Raw genomic sequence first — 23,921 nt, 5'->3', positions numbered from 1 at the left:
TGCATTAAGCTAACAAATTTTCAAAGAGTAATTATTAAAATAGATTTGGTGGAAAGTAAGAATCTACTTACAAATCGATCTCGGCTGTTGATGAGGAGAAATAGTTGCTGGTCCCTTTGTAAGTAACTGCTTTGCTTTGGAGCAGCTATAACCAAACTGACAGAAATGGAGACACTGTCCATCTTGCAGAGCCTTGAACAAAGTTAGGCATGCAACTTTGAAAATAGAAATGTAGGCCCCTTAACCTGCCTTCTAAGTGCTTTCTTTAGTTCATGGGAAATCAGACCAATCTGTGAGATTCACAGGCTTTTAAATTGAAAAAAATCCTGAACAGAGATGTATCTGTTTTTTTGTTCAGTCTGTGCTTTGTTGGTCAGCCTGGCTTTTGATGTGGATATACAGGTATAACTAGGATTGGCACTTCGTTAACATTCTTGAAGCCAGTTACTTGTGTCTTCTGTATGGTCAAGTGCTTTACCTTCCTTTCTACGACATGGCTGATGGCATTGTGTTTCTCAACCTGCTTCTCATTTTGTCAGCATGTAGGAGGTCTCAGGCTTACTTAGCTGGAGGAGAGTGCCCTAAGCTCTGAAGTGCAGCTAATCCACTCCTGCTATTATTGAAACTGTGCTGTTATGATGAAAAAAATATAAAGCAAGAGTAAGTGAGCCTGACTGTAGTGCAGTGAGATGCCACGTGCAAGAGCATAGAAGAAACAGTTTTCAGTCGCTGCGTAGAGTACTGTATATGAGTCACATCTTAGCTGTTCATTAAAGGAGAAGAGACAAGCCAAAGCCCTTGGCCTTCTGCTTGCTGGGTCACTGTAGCATAACGACTGGTCTATTACAGAATTGGTGGGTGCCTTTACTGATGTCTGTTCTGTTACGTTGCCTTGTGCTGAACTCAGTGCTGTGTTTTATACATGGAGTGCTCTACAAGGATGGAGCCTTTCAAGGGACTTGTATAGAAATACCAGGTGGTCCTGGGTTATTGAGCCTCCCAATGTGGGCATAGTGCCAGAAGTTTGCATTTATTAATAGAAACAAGATTGACAAGGTGACCAAGGAAGGATTTATCTCCATTTTCTTCATGAAAACACTTTTTTCATCTTCATATTTCCCTATAAATAGTAATGCAGTTCCAATCAGAGCATAACTAGTCTTACCTCCATCGTATGGATAAAAAAGTCTATATTTACTTTCTGATAAGAAGAGGTGACTGGTATATTTGTGCCTTTATGTCAGCAGAGAAAAGCAGAAATAGTGCACTCTACTCAATCCCTTCATTGAAAGTTTTAGAATGGAATATCTGAGTATTGTTATAGACTCTCTAACTTGTATCCTCTTGTGAAATGGAAACCTGTGTTTTAATGCAGAGTGTAGTATCTACTGTGATTCTGTGTAAGAAGAAATTATTTCCTGCCTTAGCCTCTGAAAAAGAATAGTTTAAGGTCCTTTATAATTTATAATGTAGGTCAGTTTTTTCGATTACACACCCTACACCTGAGGGAGAAGGAGGGGAGGTAAAGCAGGTACAATACTAAATACTTAGTATTTCTGACTAAAGAGAATGTTTTCCCTTGTAATATATATTTAAATGTTTTTATCATTAGGTTGTTGAAGACTATGCTGGAAGGTGGCAAGTTCCTCTGCCTCAGCTTCAGGTGCTTCAGACGGCGCTCTGTTGTTTCACATCTGCCTGTGAATCATTCCCAGCTGAATGTGAGCATGTACAATACGTATTGAGTAGCCTAGCTTTGTAAGTACATCTTATTTATTTTATTACTTTATGTGTAAATGTGTTACTTTTATAATAGCAATAGGGTCTCAGAGATCCTCAGAGCTTTTTAGAGTAATTTTACCAGGTGACGTAGATACATGGAACCAAGAATTGTTAACTGAGGGTACAAAACCTAGAATTCAGTCTTTTTATGTCATCTGAATCTTCAAGTCAGGCATTACAATGTTGTCACATGTTTTCCTGCAAAATAAATAATCTAAAGAAATAAGTGATAACTATATAGACTTTTTGGAATAATCTTATTTTGAAGTATTTGAAGACTGATCTTTGACAGTACATGATTGTAATATCTAAAGTTTTTACCGTTCTGCCTCTAGTGATGTAATAAGTGAAGTATTTAAGATAAATTTCTTGTAGTGTTTAAGAAATTAGTCAATTTTAAAATGGATTTTTATGTCTGAGTCATCAGAAAGCTGACTTGTTAAACAGTTAACTGAGAAAATGTCATATTCAACTTTACTACAGAATGTTGCATCATAAATCTTTCTATAATCTTGATGCTTCTTGATGCATTGGTGGTTTTCCCATACGAAGACTGAAAGTGTCAGGGTAATGATCAGTAGATAAGTAAAAGCAATTTTTTTCATGTTCTAAAAACCTGCTTTTCGCATTTCAAAACCTTAGTGTGGAATGGAATAAAAAAGTCTTTAAGTGAGTTAGATATACTGAGCTGAGATGCAATATACTTTATTTTCTCTCAGCCTATGGGGATGAACATCTAAAAGATAGCTTTATAGTATGGTTTGAGTAAACTGGATTCATTTGTCCAGCTGGTTAAATGGCTTTCTTGTTGAACAGTGCTTTTGAATGCAGTTTGGTATCTCAGTTCAGAATTTTACGTGTAAGCGTCTTATTCCTGCTTCATGTAGTCATCAGAAGTGAATGCTCTCCTAGTCATCCTCTTTTAGTTTACCCGGTCAGGACAACTGGGTTGCTTATCCTTTCCATCATTGTTGAGCTGTTGGTACTAATTACATAGGAGTCAAGGCTTTATTCTGTACTCTGATAGAATATAGGCTGTCTTTAAGTGTTGGAGAAACTTCACCAAAGAGATTTATTCTTGTGTGTGTGACATGGGACTACTTGTGGAATCATAAGACCAAGGTTTTTAAAACTGGAATCCTTAGATATCAAAGAATGACCAGCAATTGCGTCAAACCATGGTTACCCTGGGTTGTTTTTTCACTAATTTTTAGGAAAATCATGATGTTTGTATACTTGTATATGTCAAAGCGTGGGAGGAGAAAAGGTAGAAATGCAGGTATTTATTGTATGTAAGGTGGTCCCTTCTTGATAATCTAGAATTGGTCGCTGAGTTCCTGTCTGCTCTAGTTTTGCATGGGATACCATAAAGTGATCCTGAGACTTGGTAGTTACAGTTACCTGGGAAACCTTGCATGAGTCTCTCTTGAAAATTTGGTGTATATCAAGTCTTCAGTTCTTGGAGAGCAAAAATCTGCTTAACTATTTTCATATTCAAGTAAGATTTCCTTAGTAACCAGACGATAAACTATTAACAGTAATGACTGTTGCATTTCTTATACTTATTAGCCTTGCTATTCATCACAAGTGAACCAGTATTACCATTAATATCAGGATTTTAATAATGTTGCCAGCATACTAGTGTTGTTAGGCAATCTTCTGATGTCTGTAATATCAAAGTAGTGATATGATAGATTCAGAAACACCATCATTATAAGTGGATGGGTTTAAATAGGGATGTGCAGTGCTGCAAATTGGTTTAAGATAACAGGGCCAAGCTGGAATTGACTATAGTAATTTTAACTGAATGGAGACTGGTGATGAGGAAATATAAAGTAATCTATCAAGATATAAATATTAGTCTGATAAGCTTGGAGCAGATGTGGTGATAGGGAAGAAAACTGTAGTGTACACTTGTTCACTGTTAACCAAAAAAAGAATCTGGAAATTAAGATCCTATTTTCTTTAAAACAGTCAAAGCAAATAAAAATCAATGCATGCGTCATTTGCTATAACTAGTTGATGCCTTAAATAAGTTCCAACTTGACTGCCTTTTAGACCATGACATGACTCATGTCTGACCTTTCCTGAGAGTCAAGAATGCTCCAAAATTTTGTTTATCAACATGAAATGAAATAATGTTTTCCAGAACAAAGTACTTACTTGGGTACTGGTTGTTTTTTTTAATGCCGTATTTGAGTTGAGATTCAAGTACCTAACATGGAGAAAAATTTTGTCATTGAACATAATGGATGTGTATCTTAAATTTTTTAGGTCTGTTTTTGGCATAGCTTATGGCTGGTTAGGAAAAAAATTACTGCAGCATAATCTGAAGGAAATCTAATTTTTTATTATTTTTGTTATTTCTGTACAAAGCTGCATTTTGCTTACATGAATGTTAAGATCTTTTAATGCACTGTATTTCTGAAAATGTTATATAGAGGAAAAAAAATGCCTTAAGTTCCCGTTTTACTATGCTTTTAATTAACTTTAATAAACATTTTTGTTAGGAATGCTTTGGCTGTTAACTTCAAATACATTTAAATGTAATTAGATTTAAATTTGTGGATGACTGCAGTGAATTGAGTTATTCTGCAAGGCGTTCCTTGTCCAGCTGTTCATGAAAATCTGCCTTTTGTTTTAAGAGCTGTTGCAACAAAAGACTAAATGCTGTAGTCAAAGGATTTGCTGTCAGCAAGATCTTCACTCAAAAACCTGTAGGTTGGAAGAGTGCTGGAACCTCTTTCAGGAATTATCTTCCACCTTCTCCCTCTCTGCCTCCTTATTGGCCCAGTTCATTTGGAAAATGTCTAGAATAGTCTTAAGGAAAATTATTCCTATTTTCTTCTGTTACAAGACCGAAGCCTCTTCAGTCATATTTCTAAAATTCCCTTGATACGCAGTTTATCTTTCAGTACTGTCTTTCCCTCTGAGAGTCATGTAGTTATTGCCTGCTGCTCATGACTTTCTCAAGCAGCAGCTGCAGATTACATTAGTTCAAGACTTGGTTTATTACCTTTTCCAAAGAGAAATTAAATTTCTCAGTCTTAAAGCAGAGCAGTAGCGGGGGCACTGGAGTTGCCTGCAGATCCAGGATATCCAACTGCCTAGTTTTTGAATGAATTGCCTGTATTCCAAGTATTATTCTGGAAGTATGCTTCTATAAGCAAAGACTTAAATTGACTTGAGCTCTGGAAATCTTCCTTTTAACAGCCTCTCCTATACTGTTATTGGGATTATTTGTCTCAGTCACTGTATTTAAAATTAAATAAATAAATAAATAAAGCTATTGTAAGATGATGGAAAACACGGAGGCCACAGGTCAGTTTGAATCTAGGTTTTCATATAAAGACTTCAGGGGGTACTGTGGTGTGGCAGGCCTAAATGGAACAAAATGTTTTAAGTAGAAAGTGCTTATCATACGTGAAATCATGAATTGTTGGGAATCTGCATTGACATGAAGTTTCCATTCCTTGAATGTAACTTCTTCTACACTGTGCATGCTATAGTAACTTTACAGTTGTCCTCTTTCTTCCTGAAAATTGCTGTATAACTGACCAACATTTCTGCTTTTGGTGAAGGTTCAGTTCTGTAATGGTGAATGAGGAGACACAGTATTGAGGACATAGGAGTTCTTGAGGGAGATGATCAGGCAGGTTCTGTGATCTAAATGTCCTGAACTTATGAAAAGGGTGCAGCAGAAGGAGTTTTAAATCGTGCTTAAGTATAATCTGTTTGATTTGATCTCGTTAGCTTATCTATAGCTGTATTGTATTTGGGACTCGATGCCTTCTGAAAAATGCTTGCAGTGTGTGTGTAAGTAACTGATGAAATCCAAGACAAAACATCAGACCAATGTAAAGGTTTTGAAATATGAGTTATGTTTAGAGTGTGGGCATTAGCTGAACTTTTTAGATTGACTCTGGCATGAGCACTAGTCTAGAACTTATGAAAGTCCTAATTTCAATTTTTGTCCTGTGAAAACTAAGACTTGTGGTAGTTTCATTTTTTGAATGAATGTTTTTAGTTTGGTTGACTTGTCACCACTTCTGTTTTTTAGGAGTTTTTTTGAATTGCTGCTGTTCTTTGGAAAGGATGAGTTCTATGAAGATCCTTTGAAAGATATTTTAGGTTCAATCCAGGTAGTGTTGCCTACTTTATATAAACTTTTAGTATTATTTTAGTACATGTAAAGACAGGTTTTGTGGATATGTAAATATGTAACCTGGAGAAAACATGCCATTATAGTGAGAGGAGGTAGTTGCTTTACTTACATTTAAAACCAAAGGGTGTAGGGGGGAAGGGGATGGATATTTAAAGGAAAAGCCATTTATTCTAATGTTTATCGTTAGCATTGCTATTTGAATCTACTTGGAGTAAGCAAAATGCGCTCCTCTTTGTTATACCAGTATTGTTAAAGACTTACTTTATATGTAGCCTGTATAGTAGAGGGAAGCTTTGCTTCATTATAACGAATTAAAACTTAATGTCATCCAGTGTTGCATACCAGTTCACGACATGAAACCTTAAGGTTCCCGCTGTGGTTTTAAACAGTAAGATTGAAATTGAAGCTCTGTTTTAGTCAGCTCTTTGAGTCTGCATAAACTCTCATTGTTTGAGGCTGGTGTGCTTATGACACAGCACAAGGCACGAGCACAGTCAGTCATAACCTGACTGGGACAAGGTTTTGTCTGGCTATATAAAACTGCATAAGATAAATCATCCTGGATTAAAAAAAAACAAACTTACCATTTTTGCCAGTTAGGTCTTTTTGATCTGAACTGATTTCAGAGTTGAATTCACTGCATGGGAACACAACCACTTGTGCCACCATAGAATGAAAACCAGGGTTGCTTCTTCTGTTAATACTGAGAACAGAATTGTAGTTTGAAAAATAGCTGTCTCTGTTATTTTTATGTTGAAACCTGTTTGTTACTGCTGCTACAAATTAATGTGTCAGCACTATTTACCTTAATCATCAAATCCAGCAGCACTTACATGCTTAATTAGAATTGGTGGAATAATGGGGTCAAGGAGTGGCTCAGGAATGGGTAGGGTCTCTTGCGTGAGAGTAATTGGAGATTTTTTGCAGTCCTGCAATGAGTGCTTTTCGAAAACAGTCTTATTAGTTGCCATGACTTTTAAACAATGAATACATTGAATATGCCTCTACATCATTTTCTAGAGAAATAATTTCTGAATCAGTTGTGTATTCAAAATGGTCGTGAAAACCATTGTGATGGTTACTTAATGATTTTTTACCATCACACATTTATCTGAATATAAAATAAAAATATTTAGTTGAAACTAAACGAATTCACAGTAAAGAAGCATAAGTGAAGAAGTTAATTGTATGTGCATAGAAGCCATTCTTCAGCTACAACTTTTTGTTTCAAAATTAGATACCCTTTTCTTGTGATGAAAATTCAAATGTTGATTAATGTTGACACTTTTACCAGCAAGTAACAAGGGAGAGTGTTGAACTTGGCATATGTGAAAATCATGGATGGCTAAAACATTCTGGATTATTTTAGGCAAGCAGAATTTGTTATGTAGAGATTTGGAGAAAAATTATTGCTTGAGGGCTGGTGACTCACATGGCTTAATTTGTTTTTTCCCTTGTAGAATCTGGACACTGTCACTGGATCACAAATCCAGCATCAGCGTGTCTAAATCTGTACATTGTTATGCAAATGACAAGCTCTTGCTGCATGCCTGTAGAAAACATGAGCATTCTGTCTTCCATAGTTCTGTATTATTGTTTTCAGAGAACATAAATTGTTGCTTTAGGGCTTTGTGTAGGCTCAAACAATAAATGACTTTGTAGTTTGAATTGTTGACTGAGGAAATATTTAAATATGCATAGTTTTTTCCTGTCTCTTAACTTTTGAATTGTCTAACTTTAGATGATTTTTTTCTTTTTCTAATAGTTTTTCTTTTTACATGTAGGAATGTCAGAACCTTCTAAGTAAATACAGAAATATGAACCTGGAACTAGTAACCCGTATCATCAGAGATGGTGGACCATGGGAGGATCCAGTATTACAAGCAATTCTTAAAGCAAAACCCGTATCACAGGAATTAGGTATATCATGTACCACGTTAATTTTTTAGAGTACTGAAAAATGTGTTAAGTAATGCTTTTTTTAATATTAGGGTCAGGTGTTGACAGCAAGTGTTGCACACAATTTAACTGTTTTTCTGTAGTAAAATGTGCTGATGCTCTTCTTTAATAAAACTAATTTTTTCTTGCTAGTGGTTTAAGTCTGCTTTTGTAGTGTAGAGATGAGATTATTCAGATAAGAGACTACTAAGCGGTTTACTTATAAAATGAATTTACTGAACTCAGGTGTTCAACTCCTGAAAGAGCATGGAGAGTGACTTGACTTCACTTAAGCTACTGAAGTAACATGATTAGGGAGGACCTGATCTGCATTTTTGTCTCATGGTGCTCTGACTTGTTTGATTTTCATTTCAAATTGTAAATACTCATGCTTGTGACTTTTCTTGGTTCTGTTTAGAACGAGGGCTGTGACTACACCTGATAGATGCTTTCTGTTTATGTGTATGTAATTCCTAGAGCTGGGAGTAGGAAAAAGATTTCTGTTCAGGTGCAAAGTAAACCTGCAATTTTGATGGCAAGTAGAAACAAACATTACCAGAATGTTAATGGAAGTTCGTATCCAGTCTACAGTAAAATCTTTACTAACAGCTTAGGCGATATATTTGCTGGTATCTCTTAAAAGTCTTTCTATTTGATAGTGGTCGAAAATACTAGTATTTCTCCAGTTACTATGGTGTAATGCACAATTCAAATTCATTACTGTGTTTATGATAATGTGTTGGTTCTTTAGCGAGAGGTAGAGGACTATAAAGTTTGAACAGCTCAGAGAGCTGCCCCCGTTGCCAGGGACAGTATTTGATAGAATAGTAACACAATTGATTAGGTAGTCTTTGTTGTTTTTTCTCTTGGAAAGCAGGCACTCAAGCAACATGGTTTACCCATGACTTTTATTCAATATCTGATAAACTTCTAGACAAAGACCTACAGAAACAAAATGAGAAGAAATAATCCTGTTGTTCTGTATCTTGTGACGAACTTGAGAAGTTTTGGTGGTTATGATCTGAAGTTAGGCTTCAGTCTTGATCTCTCTCAAAGAATTAGTTTAGTCCTTTCCCTTAGTTATTCCCTTGAACATCATAAAGTCTCTAAATGACAGGTAACAATTTGAGGATTTTTACTTAGTTTTAACCTGGCAGAGTAGAAATGAGTCTGCCTGTTGTCACTACGTGATCATTTTGCTTCCTTTTGTTGCAGGCCACTTCTCCTTCCCCTCTACTGAGGTATTCTTCCTCCTTTTATCTTTCCGTGTCCTGCACGCACATACCCTTGATGCATCTCATTTGTGGTGACCAATATTTTATTTTAGATAATATCTTCTGGAGCTTTTTCTTTCTTGCCTCACTTCCTCTAAAATCTGATGCTTGTGAAGTCTTACACAAAGCAAACTTTATGTGCTGCTTTATAGGCTGGCAGTGTTTGGTGTGTATCTTGAAATTTAGCCATATAGTTCCTCAGGGATCATAAATGAGGAAAACTGCCAATTTTTGCTGAGTCACCAACCATTACTTGCAAAAGTCAGTTTGATAAATATGCTCTGTGTGAACTACATAATCCTGTCTTGGATTCATTAATTACTTGGAGGAGCTTAGGCCAAGACAAACCAAGCTGGGTCTGTCTTTACGTGAGTTTAGTGTGCTCCAAGATGTTGCAGTCTGTTTTGAGAGGGCTGGAAAGGAAAGCAATCTTTGGATTTAAAGAAAAATAGTAGTATTGAAATATAGAAGCAATAAACTTTTAGTAGTTAGAAAGAATAAGACAGCATACTGTGAACATCTACAACAATATTGTAGACAGAGGTACACTGAGATGTAAGCAGTTAATTGGTGTCTAAGCTGATGGTTGGCATCTGTCACTAAAACAAAGCAGTGCGCATGCTGCCTGGACAAGAACAGATGTTGTGTTCTCCAAGCCATTTTTAATGTATTCCAGACTTGGCTAAATGCTTCTGTAGTTAGTTGTCTTGAAGCATTCTGCTACAGGGAGGGAGCACAATCCTGCCAGTGGTGTAGTTGGAACTCGCAGTCTATTTAAAAAAGTCTTGGAGGGTCTAGGAAACCTCTGTCCCTGGGCACTTGTGCTGTCAATGTTCAAGGGTGTAGGAGACCCTCTTCCCTGGGAACTTGTACTGTCAGAAGTGGGATTCTTATTTATGGAGCAGAGGGGCATACTGACCTAAGAGTTCACTACACAGAAAGTGGGAATGGTATAATAAGTTAACCTGTGTTGTGGAAGAGGAAATATGTAAGAGGACAATCAGGCCATATTGTCCAATGCATTACATAAACATTGGCACACCATTAGCACCTCACAGTGTGCATTTACTTAACAAGATGCAAACAATTCTCAAAATAAAAGCAGCAATACTGCATTTTGCATCCTTGTGTGATATGTTAACTTTTAAGAGAAGCTAGGATCTCTGATCTTTCATAAGAGACCTACTGTCTTTCATAACAGAGACATTACCTTTTTTGTAATTTCCTAATTACTTAAATGTTAAGTATTTTGAGTATCTCACTTGAAACCATTCTGTTCAAATGTTAGTTTTAATCACAGAATCACAGAATAACCAGGTTGGAAGAGACCCACCGGATCACCGAGTCCAACCGTTCCTACCAAACACTAAACCATATCCCTCAGCACCTCGTCCACCCGTGCCTTAAACACCTCCAGGGAAGGTGACTCAACCACCTCCCTGGGCAGCCTGTTCCAGTGCCCAATGACCCTTTCTGTAAAGAATTTTTTCCTAACGTCCAGCCTAAACCTCCCCTGGCGGAGCTTGAGGCCATTCCCTCTTGTCCTGTCCCCTGTCACTTGGGAGAAGAGGCCAGCACCCTCCTCTCTACAACGTCCTTTCAGGTAGTTGTAGAGAGCAATGAGGTCACCCCTCAGCCTCCTCTTCTCCAGGCTAAACAACCCCAGCTCTCTCAGCCGCTCCTCATAAGGCCTGTTCTCCAGCCCTTTCACCAGCCTCGTTGCTCTTCTCTGTACTCTCTCCAGAGCCTCAACATCCTTCTTGTGGTGAGGGGCCCAGAACTGAACACAGTATTCGAGGAGCGGTCTCACCAGTGCCGAGTCCAGAGGGAGGATAACCTCCCTGGACCTGCTGGTCACGCCGTTTCTGATACAAGCCAAGATGCCATTGGCCTTCTTGGCCACCTGGGCACACTGCTGGCTCATATTCAGTCGGCTGTCAACCAACACCCCCAGGTCCCTCTCCTCCAGGCAGCTTTCTAGACAGACTTCTCCCAGTCTGTAGCACTGCATAGGGTTGTTGTGCCCCAAGTGAAGGACCCGGCCTTTGGCCTTGTTAAACCTCATGCCGTTGGACTCAGCCCAGCGGTCCAGCCTGTTCAGATCCCTTTGCAGAGCCTCCCGACCCTCCAGCAGATCAACACTTCCACCCAGCTTAGTGTCGTCCGCAAACTTGCTAAGGGTGCACTCGATGCCTTCATCCAGGTCATTGATGAAGACATTGAACAGGGCTGGACCCAGCACTGAGCCCTGGGGAACCCCACTTGTCGCTGGCCTCCAGCTGGATTTCACACCATTTCCCACCACTCTCTGGGCCCGGCCATCCAACCAGTTTTCCACCCAGCAGAGTGTGCGCCTGTCCAGGCCAGAGGTGACAGTTTCTCAAGCAGAATCCTGTGAGAAACTGTGTCAAAGGCTTTGCTGAAGTCCAGGAAGACCACATCCACAGCCTTTCCCTCATCCAGTAGCCGGGTCACTTTGTCATAGAAGGCGATCAGGTTAGTCTGGCAAGACCTGCCTTTTGTGAACCCATGTTGACTGGGCCTGATCACCCGGTTCTCTTGCATGTGCTTCATGATAGCACTCAAGATCACCTGTTCCATGACTTTCCCTGGCACTGAGGTCAGACTGACAGGCCTGGAGTTTTTTAATCTTAGCCTTTAGGTCTGAAAATTTCCAGAAGTCGGGGCCTAGATTTTAAAGGTATTTCAGGATTTAGAATGGTGCATAGTAGCACTTTTAGATGAAGTGTATTTTCCATTTCTCCAAGCTAAGTTAAGGTGTTCAAAGCTACTTAAAGGAACAGTATGTGAATTGCATTAAACTTTTTCACCACTCTGACCTCTTTCATTTTAATGGGTGATGAGTATCCCAGTTGTTTAAATATTTATAATTATAGCGTTGGAAGTGATGTCGACTCTATATGTCCGACAATCACCTGGATTCCAAGTTCTAAGAAAGGAGGGAGCTTTCTTTCTTGAAAATGCTCATATCTGCTTTTGTATAGTGTGTATTTTACTAATCCTTTGCAACACCTTGTGTTGATTAGAAACAAACTGCTGAATTAGATTACTGTAAAGTAACAATTTGTTTCCAAGTAGAAAGACAGGTTCTTGATGGTATTTAATTTAATATGATAGCTTCTTTAGCAGACCCTTTTTTATAGCATTTGTTGACGTTGCACTATTAAAAACAACATTACATTTAAATATATTTGTTGTTTGGACTTCATATTCTAATTGCCTTTAAATCTTTCTTTTCTGTACAGTTAATAAATATTTAAGCTCTGAAAATCCACTGTTCTTTGAACTACGTGCCAGATACCTTATTGCCTGTGAACGCATCCCTGAGGCAATGGCTCTTATCAAATCTTGCATAAATCATCCAGATATCAGTAAAGATCTGTATTTCCATCAAGCTCTTTTCACCTGTCTTTATATGTCACCATTAGAAGATCAGCTATTCCAGGAGGTATTGTTTGTCAGTATACATTTTTTTTAATGAAGTGGTACATTATACTTACTGTGTACAAGTTGTCAAGAGGAACATATGGAACTCTGGTTTTGTAGAACCAAATGTCATAAAATCAGATGACTGCACCAGTGTTTAACTTAGTGCTGGCTTGCATTTTGAAAGGTTAAATGTTAAGCACCTACAAATCTTGTTGACCTAAATGGAATTTTTTGGTCAAGTTTACTTGTAGATATATTCCCCAAATAACTTGAGAAATTAATATTTTGTAATTTCAGTATGTTGGCTATTTTAGTATTCATTATTTTAGCAAAAGCACTTGAGCCTAATTGATGTCAGTCCAGTGTTTTGTATGTTATATGGTTTTGTTAGTGTTGAAGGTTGTTTTTTAATGATGCCTCAGTGTGTAAAATGACACTAGCTGTATGTGGCCTTACTTTTACCACTGATAGCACTTATTAGGTAACAATTGTTTTCTTAACCTTGTTTTAAGAACAAGCTGCCATTGTGCAAAAAAGTGGTTTTGTGTAATCTTAATTTCCAGACAATTATTGATTGTCATTACTCAGAAATATGGAAGAGCTCTAAATATCTCAAAAAATTCTATTCACAGACGTACACAAAAAGTGTTCCATAGTTGTCCTATGTTAATAGCAATCCCTGAAATTTTCAGTAGCTTCTTTAATATAGCAAGGTCTGATAGGTTTTTTATTTCATGCTAGCAAATTTATCTAAATTGATTTTATTTTAATTGTATAGCACTTGTTGAGGACTGATTGCAAGAGTGGAATTGAGATCATCTGCAACACTGAAAAAGAAGGGAAGACTACCTTAGCCTTACAGCTATGTGAATCGTTCCTAGTCCCACAGCTTCAAAATGGGGACATGTATTGTATATGGTAAATACTTTATTTTTGGTGAAGCAGCTTAGCAGATAATAAATGCTTATTGCCAAAATGAAACACGCATAACTTTGAGATACAGCTGGAGTTTAAAATACCAGTCTAACATGATCTGTAAACATTCCTAGTTATATCTGTTCCGCCTGTTGCCTTTTTACACACCATCATGTTCAGTGGTAGGCTATATAGTACATAACACTTATTAACTGTTTCAAAGTATCAGAAAGGTGAGCCTTCGTAGTTGAGGCTCTAAATACCTAAAAATATGACATTTATTATTAGCAATGTGTAACAATATACAGTCTGACTCTCTGGCAATGCAGATATTTTGCTGTTATGCTCATTAAATGACACTGCTTTTAATAACAGAACTGTAGAATGTCACCCATGTGTCTTAAAAGAGAATGTGGTTCTGAAAATGTGCTATGAATTATGCAAACTTCTACTTCATAAACAGAGCCGTAACATAAATGATGGTCCTCTAGAAAACATTTGAGAGAGAATGTTACATGCACGCTGAATTGGCTTGATAGTTGGACACTTTTATGGCTAAGAAGCGTTTCTAAAGACCTATAGAAACAAATTCCATTATTCTGAGGAGTGAAAGATGACTAGGCAAGATAATGCTTTTATTTAGCCTGTATAAGTTTTGTACCTAAAGTAACATCTGCATTCCTTGATAAAGTATGCTTAATTTGTTTGATTATGAAGTTGAAGGAAAAAGGGTTAAAGATTTGATTTTTTTTTCGTGTCAATATAGATTACATTGCTAATCTGCATAACTAATTTTAATTGAATTTAGAATCTATATAGGATTTGCTTGTTCCCACGTTTCAGAGAATTGAAAAATGTCTCCTTTCTTTTTTCTTGAGGAAGTAGTGAAGGTCAGACATGAAAATACTTGGTTTATTAATAACATTTTTCCTTAATGATTGGATAAGTAAATTATTATGTTGAATAAAAACCTGTTGAATTATGACTGACATACATTTATGGTACAACATATTGGCAATACCTAGTGGCATTTTTCAGTCTGTTTAGAAGAAGATGGGCATGACTGTCCCCATAGGGCAGATTAAGAAGTTTAACCAAAAAAGGTACATAGTTTGTGTGAGCCCAGTGACCAACTTTGGAACGGAATCTAGCTTTGATTCCAAATGCTACATTTCCTGACTTATGCGTATCAGTTACATTGCTAGTGCTTTCTGGTTTGGGGCTTCAGTCTTTTTAAAAATATTAAATTAAATTTAATTTTTATACCTTTTGCTGTATTAACATATTAACCTTGCTCTTACCCAACTGATCATCAAATCTTGCATCTTCCATTTTGAACATTGCTGTTCAAAACAAGATGCCTATCCTTATATTCTGGCAAACTGGATGTCAAACATGAAATTCCAAAAGAGACTAATGTTTCATATCTGTTTAATAAAGAAACCGGTTTGACATCTTAGTATTTTAATCTTATGTTCAGAATATAAAACTTGTGGATCTTTGAAAGGATTTAGAGCAGTTATGTCTGTGCAGCTAGAATAGCTATTTTGGTTTTTTACAGAGTCTGAGCCTTAACAATTGTGTAACCAGCAAGAGAAATCTGTATAATGCTTAATAGATAATGTAAACTGGAACAAAGCTTGTGAGGGCATGACTATACTGTCATTCAGATTTTTGAAGTAGGAGCCCACATTGTGTTTTCTTACCTAGGGAAGATTTTAGTGACTTCAGCACAGCTTAAATCATCTTGCCTTGTCCAGAATTGAGGACCTTGCAGATCCTGCAAAGATCTACCATCCAACACGACTAGCAAAGATAAGATCAGAATAGATTAGAAAGGTGTAAATAGCAAGTAGTTGCTATTGCTTAATGTGAAGCAGCCTATATGAAATCTTCACACTGAAACCGTTAGCTCTCCTATTAAGTCTGAGGAAGATGGACTTCAGGCAGCTCTGTCACAAAGCTCTTGCTGTTCTCATTGCCAGTAAGAAGGAATTCTAGATTTAGATGATCTGCATTATTTTTCTTAAGTGAAAGCCCAGTTATTAAGCACAGAGCAAGCTGTGTGTGGTCTTACTAGAAATTTTTGTGTACAAGATACTGGTAAGGGATCAGTCCCTGATGATGTGATTAATGACTTTCTAATATCAAAAAAGAGATGTCTCTTTAGGAAGACAGGCAAATTTTGATGGAACAAGTATAGTAGAATGGCTTGCTTTCTCTGCCAGGAAATTTCTAAATGCTGTTTTGGCTGTTTTCAAATGGTTCCTGTGCAGTAAATTCAGTAAGTCAGGGATTTTTTTCCTGTATGTTCAGTCAGCCTTTGGCCATTTAGTAAATGTTTGGTGAAGCGTACTCTCTGTACCCCAGGAAAGATAGCCTTTCTACTTGTCAATAGTAGCAAAGGGTTTAGACCTAGCTAAGGTAGGACACGCTTAACCATTCTCTTACGTTGCTGATGGAGGCACTCAGTGGTGTGGTTTTTTGTGGGGGGTTGACACGCTGGAATACCTGGTTGCCTCTGATAAAGAGGTACGGAGTTCTGTGATCCCACAGTAACAATTTAAATTTCCCCAACTTGTGTCCACAATAAACACAGACCTCAGTCTGGACTAAGTTCTACTAGCCAAGAAGTAAATGTCATTTAAGTGCTATACTAGTATGCCATAATAACAGAGCAAATAGAAACTCCTCCTGCCTACATTATCTCAAGTTTATCATCTGTGTTGGGGTCAGTGACACAGAATCTTAAGTGCTGCTGATTTCAGTTGGTATCCAGAGCATTTAAGTGGCTGAAATGGAGTCAATCAGCTCTTCAAGAATGCTTTAATCCCTAATGATTATCAAAATCGGAAATGAGCTTGAGAAGCCTTCATCTACATGGAGGTGTAAGACTAAAATATTTCACATCAGAATCTAGTCAAATGGTAGTTAAACTGATTTAGTAGCTTGTTTTTTACCAACGGAGCTGCTTCTGCTTTTAGTTTTCTCCATTACTTTTTTGGCTCTTTTCTTGTGCCAGCTGTCACACTTGTTTGAACACATGGCAAGCCACTTCAACCTCTAATCTCTCATAATAATATGAGTTTTCTCAAATTCAATGTGATTACTATTGAAATGGCTTGCTCTGAAGTAATGTGAGATGAAGTAGAAAATAAGTTGGTTTTTTTAACTGCTTAATATTTAACAGCAAAAATGTTCCTTCTTCTGTACTTCAGATTGAGACTTTTACTGAACTGTTATGAATGGTTTGGTGTGCAAAGACACTAGTTAGCATCAGGCATGTGCATGAAGTTTGCAAAGACTTTCAAGTATGCAGATTTCTAGCCTGGTGAAGGCAGAGGTGAACAGTTTGTATCTTTAGAAAACATGTCAAACTAATTTTTTTGTGGGCAGAGCTGCTTGTAGAACTCCTTTTTCACGCTTTCCTCTATGTAAGCTGGATGTTTCAACTTCAGTTTTCTTGGGCTCTTAACGAAAGAAAAAGTCAAGCTCGCTTGTCTAGCTCTTAACATGTCAAGCAGAATTGTAGAGTTGTCCTAAATTTAGAAGTGAAGTTGATGTTTTGTTATAGATAGTTCTGTCACTTCCCTTCATGCAGGCACTGACCTCACTAGACAAGCTTAATTTTGTCTGATATGTACCTGGCACATACTAGGGACTCTGGAAGATCAGCCAAATGTTATGTTAGTAACTGAGTTTGTGCTTTCTGAGGGAGGAGGCTAGTGGAATAAAAAGGTGCCTTCCTTCTGAAAATGGAAGCCGATTGGTCCCCTGTTTTCATTATAGTGTTATGGTAGGAATTCTACCTAGTCCTAGCTATATGTACTTCTCTGTAAAATCTTCATGCTGGCAAATCTTAAAACGAAAACTTGCTTTTCCAAGTCTCTGAGTTGAATTGCATAGAACTTATAGGTTAACTTCAATTAGCTATATTTTGTAGACTAAACTCGTCAATACCTGTGTAGGAGTTCTGTTAGCAGTCTGTTTTTCTGTTACCTGGTATCAGTCAGAAATGTTATTTGACTGAAGATCCTAGAGATATCTGAATAGCTTTAAAGCCTGATGCTTTAATGTAACCTCTATTGGCTAGAAAGACCAGTGATGACAGCAGTAAAAAAAGGAAATTCTATTACACACAGAACTGGAGAACATCAATATTTCCTATCAATCGATCATATAAGAAGCTAGCTTTCTACAACGCTCCCATTTTCCATATTCCAGGCACTTTCCTGAGGAATTCCTCATCCTTGCACTAGAAGTAATTTAATCTCAAGAGCACACAGAGCTTTCCGTTCAGTGTAACATTTATTGCCTGGGTAGGTGCTGTAGCATCAGATTTTATTATGCAGTTTTCTATACTAAGCTGAATACATTAATATCGACTATTTAATTGGCTCAGTGATAGGAGATACTCTGAATGCTTTAATGAAGTAATTGAGTTGCATTTTCTGTTATGCACATTGGGTACTATTGTGGTGTTACATATATTGGTATTATGCCTTCAAATGTTATTTTAGTTGCAGAATGTACAATGTTCTTAGTAATGCATCATGCTTAGTGATAGAGTTCTAAAACTCAGTCTAATCAAAATATTTTGTTCTGTACTTATAGGGAGCTGATCTTCATTTGGAGTAAACTGCAGCTTAAATCTAACCCATCAAAGCAAGTATTTGTTGACCAATGCTACCAACTTTTAAGAATTGCTACAAATATCAGAGTAATTTTCCCATTCATGAAAGTCATTAAGGATGAAGTAAGTTTTGTTTGTTTTACCCCACCCCACCATTATTTTTATAAACAGTTAGAGAAGTGATGTTTTTATTGTGTAATGGACACTTTCGGCAAGAAGTGAAGAGGGGATAGGCAAAGACACCATATGAACTTAAAGGTTTTGTCAAGTTCCGGAATGTGCTTCAATGTTCAAGTTTTTTTTTTAATTAGTTAACTGAATTATCAGTTTTTGTTTGTCTGCAGCAGGTTTGAGCAATGCCATCCTCTATAAATAAATGGGGAAATTATTATAAATACGTGGAGTAAATGTGAAAAGAGCATAATTTACTTTTGTTTTAGCCTGGCTAACCCTTGTTAATTTCTGAATTCTTTCACTGGTTCTAAGCAAATCTGAAGTGCTTAGTGTAATGTAAAGTAAAAGCTAGACTAAGATAAGAGAAGATATAATTTTGCTTCAGAAAAGTGCGCTGTTTTGTGCTTCAGATGTTAGTCTTACACCATTCTCTACAAACATCTGCAAAAGAGTTGATGTGCAATGCTTCACACAGGAGTGCAAGTTGTTTCCAAAGAAATGGTGGGTTTTATCATTAACCTGGCTGACCAGAGCTCCTTCATATTCTATGCCCTAAATTAATTATAAATTACTGGTGCTGCTGTACAGTTCTAAATGCAATGATGTGCTGCTGTTCAAGATTTTTATCTCAGTATGTATTCTTAAGTACTTGTGGTGATGTGAATAACTTGTATTTGCATCTGAATGATCATATTTTTTTTATTAACCCACTACTTATGGAGCTTAGTATGTAACTTTTAATATCCATTTAAATATAGATAGGCATTACTGATTTCTAAACTCCCTGAAACTCTTCTCACTACATCAGCATGTTTCTGATATCCCTCCAAACTACATATTCAGGGCAGGGCAGGAATTCTTATTGGAAGGATAGTTTGTCAATTCTGAAAAGTCAAGTCGTTAAGAAAGCATCGCCATGAGTTGTTGTTTCACTAGTGGCCATTGTTTAAAATGGAAGGCAGTATTTTATAGCACGTATTTTAATGCAATGCAAATAAAATTAATTGGGATGAGGACAAAATATAGAGTAACTGTCCAATTATAATGCAAAACAGCCTAGGTAATGAAGGTGCAGATGGAAGATACTGCTAGGTCAGGTATGATTTGCAGCAGTCTTGTTTTATATGCCCAAATCATTACCTTTAACTATAGAACTGCACGTGGCAAAAATATCTGAAGCTTTGTTGATGGTAGCTGTATGGCTTATGGTGCAAACCAGATGTTATTTTTGAGCATATCTGTATTTTAGTTTTGTTTGAACATTGTTTTACAATGTACATACCTTTAAGTGAAGTTAACTAACAGGATGCTTTCTGAACTCATAACTGTTTAAGTAGCTGAATATAAATGGGATGTTGATGTTTGTGCATTGTTTATATTCTTTTCCTTGTAGGTCTGATATAAAAAAAATAAAATAATTACTTCCAGGCTCTAGAATTCTGTGAGCCCATAAGGAAAATACCATTATGCGTTATTTGTACTTATGTATATTGTAATTTCCTTTCTGTAGGTTGGTGAAGATGGTCTTCAGATATGTGTTGAGATATGTGGATGTGCCCTACAGTTGGATCTCCGTGAAGATCCCAACATGAAAAGTCTTATTTATAAAGCAATTGCACATTTTCTGCCAAATGACTTGGAGATCCTCAGAATTTGTGCTCTTTCAATCTTTTTTCTTGAGCGCCCCTTGGAATCTTACTACACTGTTGAATATTTATATAAATGTGCTGATGAAGAATACAATGAATGCACTAGTTCTGTTCAAAACCGTGTACGTTTTGAATTGCTTCCAATTTTGAAAAAAGGTTTGTCTTTTGATCCTGAGTTTTGGAATTTCTTGATGATCAAGCAGAATTGTTTAGCATTATTGGGCGATAAAGCCTTCACTGGCTTAAGTGAAAGTGCACCGGAAAACTCTGCTGCAAATACAGAGAAGATAACAGAGTATAGGACTCTCAGTGAGGAACGTGTCTGCTTAACAGATGTAAGCAATGGGGAGCTTGACCCTGAAGATCACTCTGAAGCCCAGTCCAAAGGTAATGCCAAAAAGAACCATGAAGCTCTTGAGGCATCTAAAATGTTAGATCAAACTGAACCAATACACCGCTGTGTAATATGCAACAAAGAATTTCTTGGTGGTCACATTGTGAAACATGCACAAGCTCACCAAAAAAAGGGCAGTTTTTCCTGTGTACTGTGCACCAGAAAGTTCAGGCAAAAAGGACTTATGCTGAAGCACTTAAGGAATCATGTCAGGAAGATAGAAAGGCAACATCTTGCTGCAGTTCTTGAGTCTAGTCAGCAGGCTCCAGCTCCTAATGAACTAGAGTGTTCTGATATTTCTCTGTCTCTTGAAAATGGGAATTCTGATGGTTCCAAAGATAATGAACCAGAGACTGCAATAGCTCCAAGTGCTGACCTTGTGGTCCAGGTGGAGGAGGAGAATGTAGAACAGGTATTTGATGTGGTGGAAAACCGTCTAAGTGACCAGGATGATGATGCTACTGAGAATAGTAGTGACAGCTGTTTTAATAATGTTCCTGATACTCTAAGTACAGGAAGTTTGCCCGAAGATGATGAGAGCTCTAGTAAAGAATCGCCTATTCTGCACAAAGTGAATGGATCTTTTTGTCCTCAAAAAGACATTGACGCTACGGATGAAGAAGGAAGCTTTAAGTGCCCTGCTAGCGGTTGTGCTAGAGTGTTTAAAAAGATAAGATTTCTCAATAAACATGCAAGAAAAGCTCATCCGACTGACTTGAAGGTGCAGCAGCATATAATGAAATGGAATAAAGGAAAATGTCGGTTCTGCCAGAGAAAATTTGCTGATTCCCAACACTTTATAGACCACCTGAAGAGACATGTGTATCCAAATGTTTACTTTTGTTTACACTTTAATTGTAATCAGAGATTTAAGCTGTCAACTGAGCTTGCAGAACATACAAAAAGTCATAGTGTTTTTAAGGCTCAGTGCAATTTTGCAGAGTGCTGTGAGCTATTTGAGGAGCTCCCTTTGCTGTATGAACATGAGGCTCAGCATTATTTAAATAAAACATCAGAATGTTCAGAAGGTGCGAGTGAAAAAGATTCTTCAGATGATCCTTCAGAACTCTGTAGTTACCAAGATGATGAATCTATTAATGAAAAAGAAACCGTAGATTTACCAGTTCCAACATGGAAATCAAGAAAGGATTCTACAGAACCAAAGACATATATTCAAACTGGTGAGAAGAAACCAAATAATGGAATTCACAATGGAAATGAAAGTTCATCTGAGGGTAGTGCTACAGTTTTAAGTTTGATAGACCAAAAGACACCTGTGTTACAGCCAAATTCTGAAAACTCTAATGTTGTTAGTGACCAACTGGTCAATGGGCACAGTGACCTAGATAAGACGTCATCAAAGTCATCAGAAATACCTTTGGACAGAGTGGCAGATGAAACAAGGACAGAAAATGGGTCAGTGTTACCGGCTTTACAGAACTGCCATGACGTACCACAAAATAATACTGCTGCCTCACATTTACCTTCTAAACCAAATCAGACAACAGAGACTACTTCATATGGTGTCATCTTAACAAAACCGTATGTTAGACCATTGCCTCCAAGCTATCTTGATGAACGATACATTAGCATGCCAAAACGTAGAAAAATTTTGACTGATTAAGTAAATGCTGATTCTGAACAAGATAAACTTTGTAGCAAATCAACAGAAAGACTTAGATGTGGCAACTGCTTGACCATCTACTGTAATTCAGAAGCACTTGAGGCTCACCTTGCACAAAAGAAGTGTCAGACGCTCTTTGGATTCGATTCAGACGATGAAAGTAAGTTTTACAATCCTTTTGAGTTGATTTGTTTGGAGGTAAACACCAACTAGAAAATGATTTGTGAAAACGGGCCACCTAATGGAATAGATAAGACAGACACTACTTCTAAGCAACTGTCATGTGCCAGAATTTAGATAATTACAGTACAGTACTAAATTGGAAGTTCAAAGTGGATGTACTGTCTAGAATAAGAAAGAGATGGGGACAATTGGTAGGCAGCTCTAATGGAAAAGGCTTCTTATGGATCAGAAGAGGGAAACTTAATCTTTCCTTTAAAACTGAATGTGTTGAAAAACATAAGTGGTGTTCTAGATTAAATAGTGATTTTCATTGATTGGTCTTCATTTTGATCCCAATGCATTCTCTTTTACAGGTGCCTGATTCAATGTTGTGGGGAAAATGTATTGAATGAGGAGTGGTGTAAGAAAACACTACAAGAAGAAGCATCAGTTCGTTTCCCAGTTGGCCTTAATCATAAAGCAGTCTCAAATTACTAAAGAAAACCATGACCTTGATAAAGACAAAGCACATTTTCTAGACAAAACTCACAGAGGAATAAATAGGAGCTCTGCAGGTCTTGAGTCCAGAAAGGTTGCTACAAAATCCCCAAAGTACCAGTTATCCTAAAAGCCACGTTCATTCCAAACATGTGATAGAAGCTTAGCGGCACAGTCTTTCTAGCATGAAGGCTTGAAGAAAATAAGGCAGACGGTTGAGCAAGCAGAGAAGGCAAAGGTGTTAATTGCCTTATGGAAATTAAACCACCCAATTCTGAAACCTAGTTTAGATGGAAAATGTGGGGTTAAAGTATAGCTATCTACACAGCTGGGAAGGAATCATTCAAGAAGGTGTTATTATAATGTGGATAAAAAAATGTGTAGTGGAACCATGCATTCTTCTTTCAGAGTTTTAGTACGTGATTCCATTATCTGCTGAAAAAAACATAGAGCTCATTTAATAAACTTAGAATCCAAAAAGAGGAGTGTAGAAAGAAATCTTAAGATGGATGGAATGCTCAAATAGCCAAAACTTGAAGTATGGGGCATGCAAGGAAAAGTGAGTTGATGCAATATGAAGTGTGAAAGTTACATGCAATGGAAATCAAATGCATGCACATGAAGCCCTGTTCAAGGCTATAGTAAATGTGCGTGTTAAGTGTCCTGTAAAACATCGTTGTAGGTGCAGGAAGACTAACACAAGAAATACATGCATAATTGTGTGGCTGTTAGCAGAAGCAGACTGAAGCAAATACAGAATGTGAAGGGGGTTAAGCTTGCATTAACTGATTTCATGCAAGTAGAGGTCCTTCAGCTGTTGGCATGACTGAGAAGAACTTCAGATAGCTTCCCGTTTTAAAAAAAATAGTTTAGAAAAGGCAGACAAAAGCAGAGCACATGTCAAGTTGAAAAAAAAAAGATCAGGAAGAGCATGTTTCACAGATGTGATATTGCTTAATGGTGGTAGGTCACAACTCAGTACTGTAACTACTTATTTGCTGTCTAGAGGAAGGGAGAAAACGCGTATTGGCTTGACCTTAAGACACATTACAACCTTATCTAGTAGTATCTCTTGAAAAGCTAGCCTTTCCCAGAAGTTAGTGAAGGAGTTAGACTTAAATGTTAAGCACTTTATCCAAAATTCACTGTTCATAGAAACAATTAGAATGTGGAAACAGGAAATTTGAGTCATTCAGCTCCTGCTAGGTGGGTGGACTAGATGACTGATAAAGGTCCCTTCCAACCCAAAGCATTCTATGATTC

The 23,921-nt window shown here is 37.3% G+C and overlaps 1 pseudogene; it reads left to right on the top strand.

Annotated features, from left to right (window-relative positions):
* The first annotated feature begins 1,640 nt into the window (after positions 1-1,640).
* LOC138732444 (zinc finger protein 654-like) lies at positions 1,641-22,542 on the top strand (annotated as a pseudogene).
* The last annotated feature ends 1,379 nt before the right edge of the window (positions 22,543-23,921 follow it).

This window comes from Phaenicophaeus curvirostris, chromosome 31 (genome assembly GCF_032191515.1).
Source record: "Phaenicophaeus curvirostris isolate KB17595 chromosome 31, BPBGC_Pcur_1.0, whole genome shotgun sequence".
Lineage (NCBI taxonomy): Eukaryota > Metazoa > Chordata > Aves > Cuculiformes > Cuculidae > Phaenicophaeus > Phaenicophaeus curvirostris.
This window is presented reverse-complemented; position numbering and strand designations above follow the sequence as displayed.